The sequence below is a fragment of the Chinchilla lanigera genome, unplaced genomic scaffold (genome assembly GCF_000276665.1).
Source record: "Chinchilla lanigera isolate Chin_1 unplaced genomic scaffold, ChiLan1.0 scaffold00177, whole genome shotgun sequence".
Taxonomy (NCBI): domain Eukaryota; kingdom Metazoa; phylum Chordata; class Mammalia; order Rodentia; family Chinchillidae; genus Chinchilla; species Chinchilla lanigera.
In genome coordinates, this window is record NW_004955578.1 from 316759 (window position 1) to 326142 (window position 9384).

The 9384-nt window shown below is 43.2% G+C and overlaps 1 pseudogene; it reads left to right on the forward strand.

Moving 5' to 3' along the window:
- Positions 1-2088: 2088 nt before the first annotated feature.
- LOC102028914 lies at positions 2089-8964 on the forward strand (annotated as a pseudogene).
- Positions 8965-9384: the final 420 nt, after the last annotated feature.

The following is a 9384-nucleotide window of genomic DNA, read 5'->3' on the forward strand; positions in this document are numbered from 1 at the left end:
ATGGTTATTATCAAAAAAATCAACTCATAACAAATGCTGGACTGGTTATGGAGAAAAAGCAACCCTTCTCCACTGTTGGTGGGAGTGTAGACTAGAACAACCACTATGGAAATCAGTGTGGAGATTCCTCAGACAAACTGGGATTGAAAATTCCATTCAACCCAGGTTTCTCCTTCTGGTTATCTTCCCAGAAGAACCAAAATCATCAGACCACAGTGATATATGTGCACCCATTTTTATACCAGCATAGTTTGTAATAGCTAAATCTTAGAAAGAACCCAGATGTCCATCAACTGAAATATGGACAAAGAAAAAAAAAAAGATGTGGTTATTGTATATAATGGAGTACTGCTCAGCCATAAAAAGGATAGAATGGAGTCTTTTATAGGTAAATGGTTATAACTCAAGACCATACTCATAAATGAAATTAATCAGACCCATATGTATAAACATCATATTGTCTCACTACTGTGAAAAAATGAACAAGTAAATGGGTCTGAAATATACAATAGACTGTGAATTGGGAAGAAACTATTCAAAAGAAAAGACAAAGAGAAAGGGGAAGTGAAGAAAGGAAAAATGGAAAAATATATGTACACACAAGATAGTTAAGATTGTTATACAACTAGTTTCTCTTAGTTTATTAAAAAGAAAGTTTTGTGTTAATATTGTATAGAGAAGATATCACATCAATATCTTCTACTCTGAATAACTATTATGAAGACAACAATACATATTGTATCAACTATTGTACCGGCCCTAATAACCTGTTTTGAAGCTTGATTCCATCGTTATATTTATCTTTTTTTAAAAGGAGAGAACTGGAATGTGGGAAAGGAGAAAAGAGGGAAGAGCAATTATAACAGCTAAGGTAATTGTACTCCTAATTTCTATTGGTTTATTAAAAGGAACAGTTAATTCTTAACTCTTTGATCAATTTTGAATACCTATATCTGGTAATTTGAGCATCTACATTGAAGATAACAATATGTAACATAACAACTGTTGTTAATTTCCTATCATCTTGTCTTGAAATTCTGTGTTTTTTGTTTTGTCTTTGTTTTTTGTTCTTTTTAAACTTTCTTTAAAATAAAAAAAGAAAAAATTAAGAAATATCAAACTAAAAATATTTCCAAATAAAAATTGAAAAAATATCCAAGGCCTAAAGCCATACCAAGTACAGATTGGCTATTGGCATTACATGAATTGCTATCTCACAAATTAATATCTGATACCTATGCTAAACCCGCTCCCCATCTCATCCTCCCAAAGTCAACAAACATCTTTCCTCTCTTCACTTTGTTCTCTGCAGTTTGTTCTTTCCCCACAGGTCCCTCTGCCAATTGTGACTCGTTATCAGTTCTTTGTAAACTTCCACCAAAATGTGACTTTCCACTTCCACCCCCTTAGCAGCCACACCTAGGCCGCAGGAGGTTCTACATTCCATGGCACCCATTTTGGCCTCACTTTGGGGCTCCTGCAAGGATTCAGGGCAGGAAAAACAGCACAGAGCTAAAGCAAAGCAGGCCCCACTTCAAGAGCCTCTTACATTTTCCTATACACTTCTCCTTACAGTAACTTCATGCATAGCTCTGAGTCCATCTCATCCCAGGGCCCTCATATCCATAACCCTGAAATCTTTCCCTGAGTGCCTTAAACGTAGGTCTCTCCTAACCAAGGACTCCAAACCCCGCAGCCAAACTCCTGTCTCAACCAAATGAACTCAAGATTATTGGATTCTATTGTCCACCTTCAAATTCACATCTACAAGGTCTTGGTCTATCTGGGATGCCAAACCCAGAACTCAGGTGCTGAGTCATGCAAATGTCCCAACCTTTTAATGTCTAGAGCTTATCTCTTGCGTCCACCAACCCACAGCCCTATGGTACTCCCTCCTGATGTGCCACAAACCACCTGGAGGCCAGTACTGTATATCAGCCCAAAGGCCTCCCCCACTCTGACTACTGTGTTGCAATCTAGGGAGGGTGCATGGGGAGGGGTCTATACTCAGGAGGTGAAATGAGACAATTACATAATCAAGACCAAAGGCCACCTTTCTCTCTCAGGTAATATAAAGGCAGTCTCAGCCTTTGATATCTTACTGTCACCCCAACAGCCACGATGCTGGCCTCAGGGCTACTTCTTGTGGCTTTGCTGGCTTTCCTCAGTGTAATGGTCTTGATGTCTGTCTGGAAGCAGAGAAAGCTCCAGGGGAAGCTGCCTCCTGGGCCCACACCACTGCCCTTCATCGGGAACTACCTGCAGCTGGACCCAGAGAATATGTACAACTCCCTCATGAAGGTGTTGCCAAGGAGGGAAAGGGTAGAATGAGGTGGATGAGGAGGTACCCATGAGCTGGTGATTTGTGGCCAAGGATTGACTAGGAGAGTTGATGTCTTAAGATAGGAGAGTTTTAAAGGATCAGCCTCCAGGTACTGGATGGGGAAAAGAATGGAATGTTCATCTCCTTCCCTTTCAGGGTCTTCGAGAAATGCATTCCAGTTCCTGATTTCTGGTAGGGGGCCAGTTTAGCAATTGGCCTCCCTAACCACTCTCACCCACCTTCATCAGATCAGAGAGCGCTATGGCCCAATGTTCACCATCCACATGGGTCCCCGCCGGATCGTGGTGCTGTGTGGATATGATGCAGTCAAGGAAGCTCTGGTGGATCAAGCTGAGGAATTCAGTGGATGAGGTGAGCAGGCCACCTTTGACTGGCTCTTCAAAGGCTATGGTGAGGAGGACCCCTCATGAGGGAATGTGTCCAGAAAGACTTGGTGGCTTCTGTTTCCTCGGCTCTTCCCCAGACTTACCTGTTTAAGGTTGTGCAGGGGCTTCACCTGACCATTTTTTCTGTATCCTCTTCATTGTTTCTTCTCCTTATACCAGCTTCTGAGCTCTCTTAGACTTTCTGTGCCTAATTTCTCCATGCCTCCCTGCCCCTGTCTCCCTGTTCTCTCTCACTAAATGTTGGTTCTTTCCCTGGACCTGTCTATCTCTTAGAACCTCTTGAGATTTTTTTGTTGGAATCTGGCATCTATAAATTTGTGACCTTTTTGTTAACCTCAACTTCTGTGCCTCCCCATGATTTTTTCTTATTCTCCTTCCTTTCTTCTTTCTGTTTAAGAATCCCTTTTCTCTCTCAGAATCTCTTTCAAAGTCTCCTTGTCTGTGTTTCAGTGTAAAAATTCCCTTTTCATACTCTTTGTCTTTCTCTTCCTGCCTCGCTCTCTTCTCCAGCTCAATGGAGAAAACATGATTATTTATCGTGTTTATTTCTAGTTTCGTGTATCCAAAATTTCACTTCTCTTTCCTCTGTCCTCTGTCATTCCTTCAAATTACCTCTTTCCTTTGCTTCCTCCTATGGCACACCTCTGTTTCTCCTTTATCTGCCTTCGTCTCTGTTTCCCTCTTCCCTTCTATCTTCTCTTCCCACTTGGGGTCTATCTCTTTCTGGACATTTCTTTGTCCTGACTCACTTTGTATCTGTCCTGCTCTTTCACTCAGGCTGTGGCTCTGCTGCCATCAGTCTCCCACTCCCTCCCCCTTAAAACCACTCTTCCTCTCAGGAGCCTCCATAAAGGAGATGTGTGGTCTCTCTCTGCCCCTTTCTAATCTCTCCCCTTCCTTGTGCTCACATCCTCAGGTGTGGTCTTCAGCCACTGGGAGCGTGCCAGGCACCTCCGTCGCTTCTCCATCACCACACTAAGGGACTTCGGCATGGGAAAGCGTGGCATTGAGGAACGAATCCAAGAAGAGACGGGTTTTCTTATTGAGTCCTTCAGGGAAACACAAGGTAAGCAGGGAAACTCAGGTTTCCATAGGATGTAGGAAAACCCAAGGTCAAGAACTACACATTATGGCATTGGAGGAAGAGTGAGAGACAACATCATTATTCTCGATTCTCTGTATCATGTTGGAAGTTTTTCTAATCACTGGAGGAGTAAGTAGTCTGCTCAAATCCTGAGGCTGAAGTGAGAGCCCATTGGACTATCCCCTAATTTGTGCCTCTGCTTGTCTGTGTCTCTCCTTGCAGGTGCTTTCATAGATCCCACCTTCTACCTGAGCCGAGCAGTCTCCAATGTTATTAACTCCATTGTCTTTGGGGACCGCTTTGACTATGAAGACAAAGAGTTCCTGTCACTTTTGCGCATGATGCTGGGAAGCTTCCAGTTCACAGCTACCTACACTGGACAGGTAACATGTTCCAGCCTGGCCCTACTACATCCTTACCTCAGCACACCTACTGCTGACCACACCTCTGCATAGTACCCCAATCTCCCATCCTCTTCTAAAGTCCACTCAAATCTAGCTCTCACTACTATACACTTCACAGTTACATCAGGATCCAGGACAGGTACCCAGCACACTCTCTGAGGATACCTGAATCTCTCACTAGATATTTCTGAGAGTCTGCATCCAAGATGCATACCCTTCAGTCAGTTTTCTCTCCTGGGCAAATGTTCCCTGGACAAACCTCAAACAGATATTCCTAAACAGTTAGCTGAATTTCTTAACCCATGAAGTGACTATCTCCACCAGCTTTCTGAATAATGAAACACTGGATGCTATAAAATCCAATCCATCACAAGCATTTGACCACCATACATGTGTCTCAAACCAGGGGGCTGGCATTCCTAGACAAAAAATTCCATTCAGTCCATTTAAATACATGCACACTTGCACAGATAGCACAAGCAAAACTTTAAGCGCACACACATATCTATATATATTGTCTCCAAATACAGAAGTGTCCTTCAATACTGTCTTTTCAACTGTCCTCATGGGATACCACTATTATGTCCATACCTTAACACATAAACACCTCAGTAAGTGTAACCCCGACCTTAAAACCTGCACCCAAAATGGCTGAGCATCTGTATGGAAGTCATATCTAAATCCTAAAAGTATTTGGACACCTACTTCCAACAAAGCCCTCGAGAATGCTTATCCACCCAGGTAGGTTCACCAGAATACACCTGAGAAGCTCAACATCGAGATGTCTTCTTACACAATCTCACTTGAATATCCTAACATTTTGGTCAGTGCCATTATCATCCTCATCTGAAGACTAGGTAAGTGTCCCATCTCACTTAAATTTCTAGACAGTAGCCCTCATACATAACACATGAAAACTTAAATATATCTTCCCTTCTGCCTCAACTAAATTCCTAAACACTTGGACAGATCTGTGAAGCCAGTGCATTCTTTGCCCGGACACAGATTCCACTCCCAGTTGTCATTCTCTTCTGCCCTCTCTCTCTCTCCACAGCTTTATGAGATGTTCTATTCAGTAATGAAGCACCTTCCAGGACCACAGCAACAGGCTTTCAAGGAACTGCGGGGGTTGGAGGACTTCATAGTCAAGAAGGTGGAGCAAAACCAGCGCACACTGGATCCCAATTCGCCACGAAACTTCATTGACTCTTTTCTCATCCAAATGCAGAAGGTACATGCAACAGCCAGGGTGAGGAGGTCTGAAACTAGGCAGAAGGAGTCATTCTGGGGTGAAGGACAGAGATCTCTTTCCATCAGCTCGGATCATAGTGATCTTCCCCATGCCCATGATAGTTGATCATCACTGTTCTATCTGTGAGTCTTTATGCACAGGTGGGATATGTGCATGCAAAGCATAATGGCAACTGCCTCTACAGCAGTGGCACATGCCAAGTATAATTGTAAGTGCTTCATAGAGCTAACCTCAGTAGTTTGTATATATCTTATCATGACCTTACACACAAGTAGGGAAACTGAAACCTAGAGTGTAAGTGACTTTCCTGAAGTCACACAGCAAGGAAGAAATGGAATATAGCTCAAATCCTCTCTGGCACTAACTATAATACTTTTGGCTGCCAGGCTTTCTAATCTTTCCAAGTCTATTCATTAGATAAACCTATGTGGACAGGTGACCTGCCTTAAAACTCTTTCCATAAAGTGTACCTACCAAAATCTGCATGTCTCCCATGTGTGAGGAATAAGGTATGACTATAAGGCATTCAGTGATGTTTCCTCTACAGGAAGCTTCAAACTGGGAATGAGTAGGATGTTGTCACTAAATATTCTGTCTGTCTGTCTATCTATCTTTTCTCACAATCTCTGTCACTCTCTTCCTAAATATTCTTACTACCTATAAAAAGACAAGGAAACTGAAAACAGATGGTTGGCCAAGCACAGATCATGAGAAAGCATTTTGGACAGAGGTATCAAGTTGAGCAAGTGAATGAAACATGGCAAGAACCTGGCAGATCTAGGGTCTCTCTCCCCACTTTAGATCCAGACCCAAGAGAGCTAGGTTCAAAGAAATAAAACCAAGAAACTCTCCAAATAGGTGCTAAATGGATTCACCCTAATAGATTTTCTCCTTATAGGAGAATAAATCCAATACAGAGTTCCACATGAAGAATCTAGTCATGACCACGCTAAACCTCTTCTTTGCTGGCACAGAGACAGTTAGCACAACCTTGCGCTATGGCTTTCTGTTGCTCATGAAGCACCCAAATGTGGAAGGTAAGTCTGTAAGGGCTAGGGTCAGATCACAGACCTTGAAGCTCCTCTGAACCTTCTGTAACGTCACTACCTCTCCAAGGTCTCTGGACCTTCAGAAACACCCTGCAGAGGCAGGGAGACATTCCCCTAAGAGGAGCCAGCCAATTTTCCCTAGCCATTAAAATATTCATAGAAACTGAATTTTTCGCTAAAGTGCTTGTGTAAACTCCAGAGGATCCATCACCTGTTCTGCCAGACCATTCCCTGAGTCTCCTTCTTTAGGGATCCTTTATGATTCTGGAATGAGCAAGTTAAAAGGATCCTGCTCCAGAAAGGTGTATGGGCAGTGTTTATTTTGATGATCCACATACATGTCACAAATAGATCTATGTCGTATATCTAGTTTTTCAGATTTGGTCTATCTTCCTGTTCTGAGCCACCTGGAAAACTAAACACAGTCTTCCCTCTCCTGCAGCCAAGATACATGAAGAAATTGACCAGGTGATTGGCAGAAACCGGCATCCCATGTTTGAAGACAAGGCCAGGATGCCTTACACAGATGCAGTGATCCATGAGATCCAAAGATTTGGAGATATGATCCCCATGGGCCTGGCTCACAGGGTCACCAAGGACACTAAGTTTCGGGATTTTCTGCTCCCAAAGGTACTGCACTGCCAAGCCTAGAGGGAGCTCCATCCCACACCTGGGACCCTGATACCTATTCCCATCCGAAGATTCATAGCCCCTGTCTCATGCCTTCAATCAAAGACTTCCTTAACAACATTGTCTCTTCAGCTGTTCCCCTCAGAGAGTTGTGATTTTCATGTCTGCCTCACATTTTATGCTGCACTGAAGTAAATCCCTTGCCCCAGAAACTACCTTTCAAACCCACTTCCAATAGAACTTGTTTCTCAGAGACAAGAATCTCATGTCCCTCAAATGTCCCGTGGGATATAAACTCCAAGTCTCCTAAGTATACTGCCTCAGGGAATTAAAATGTGCAAGTCATGAAAGACATGACCTGCATACTTCTAACTTCATACCCCAAAGATAAAGACCCTCAAACTTCCATACCTTCCTTCCCCAACATCCTGCCCCAAAGGGCACTGTCTTGTCACTCACACATCCATTCTCAATAAACATTCACTCCTATGACCCACAAATTTCCCATTGCTGGTAAATTAACTTCATGTCCCCCAAATCTCCTCTCTCAGAGGACCACAACTCCCATGCTTCCCATATATCTTCACCTGGGGCACTTTCATTTTCCTGTTTAATACTTCTGTACTTCCAGCATGCTCAACTATTAACTCGTTTATCAATTGGCCTTTTTGCTCCCTTCCAGGACACGGAAGTGTTCCCTGTCCTGGGTTCTGTGCTGAGAGACCCTAAGTTCTTCTCAAATCCTGGAGATTTCAACCCCCAGCACTTCCTGGATGAGAAGGGACATTTTAAGAAGAATGATGCTTTTATGCCTTTTTCCGTTGGTAAGTGTGCAGTGTTTCTTGACAAGCAACCTCTCAATTCAACAGAGGCAGTTCATCCCAGCTCCCCTCTCTGAGGTTCATTCTAGTGTCCTCCAGCTAGGAAATTCCTCTTGGAATCTACTTTCCAGCCAAGCAAATGCAAGCTCAGCAACTCCTAATCACCAAATACCTGTACCTAAAGTGAAGGGATGATTAAACACTTTTCAGAGATAGATAAAATCAAGGCTCAGAGTGGGTCAGGGGTTTTTTTCCCCAAGGACACACAAACAGTTCTTCAGACTCTTAGCAAGGAGCTGACAGCACAGAAACCATGGGGAGGGCACCTAAACTTCCCATTTCTGTAGCCTGACATGAATCTTACACACTTCATATACGAGGAAACCTGAGGATCTGCGAGCATTAGACCTTTTCTTCAAAGACTCTCAGACCAAATTATTATAGACTTTCTCCCTTGCAGAATACAATTGGGTATTTGGGATTAGCAGCAGAGGATTTCCTTCACCCCTGACACTCCTTCTCTTCATCAGGAAAACGGTACTGTCTTGGAGAAGGCCTGGCTAGAATGGAGCTCTTTCTCTTCCTCACTTCCATCTTGCAGAACTTCCGATTCAAGTCCCCCCAGGCGACCCAGGACATTGATGTGTCCCCTAAACACGTGGGCTTTGCCACCATCCCACGGAATTACACCATGAGCTTTCTGCCCCGCTGAGTTAAGGCTTTGCCAGGGAAAGCAGAAAGGGAGAGGCAAGGGAAATGTCGTTCTGGGGGTGGCGCTAGTGGGTAGGAAGGGCTACTGAGTAAGAGGGCTCATGGAAAGGGTGAAAATATGAGAGGAAGGGAAGGGACAGGAGGGGTAAAAGAGACAAGAAACATAACAAACATGTGATATTGCTAAAGGTGTATAAAAAATAAAGACCTGTATGTACCAATTCCTCAAGATGAATGCAATTGTTATGTATTCAATCACATGAATTAAAAGAAAGAAAACTAAGATGAGAGGCAGGGAACAGCAGCTATTTATTGAACAGCATTCTGTGTCAGCTTTCTCTGAAGAGCATCTGTGATCTGCTCACTTAATGTTCAAAAACACATGCAAGGGGAATGGGATTATAAGTGACAAAGCTGAGACTTAGAAGGCTTAAGTCTCTAAATTCTTCTGTTGCCCAGAAAGCTCAGTCGGTAGAACATGAGACTCTTAAGTCTCTAAATTCTCACAGAATGAAGGAGGCAAGCAAGTACTTGAGCCTAGACCTGTGCCCATGGTGTCTGGAAAAGACTGTTGAAATGTGTCCTTTTCTCAAATAAAATCACAAGAAACTAGTTTTTTATAAACTCTGAACATCCTTCTCCATGGTTTTTAAAGCCCTGGCAGGCAACTGAGCTGGTCTCCTCCTGTCACATTTATCCACAA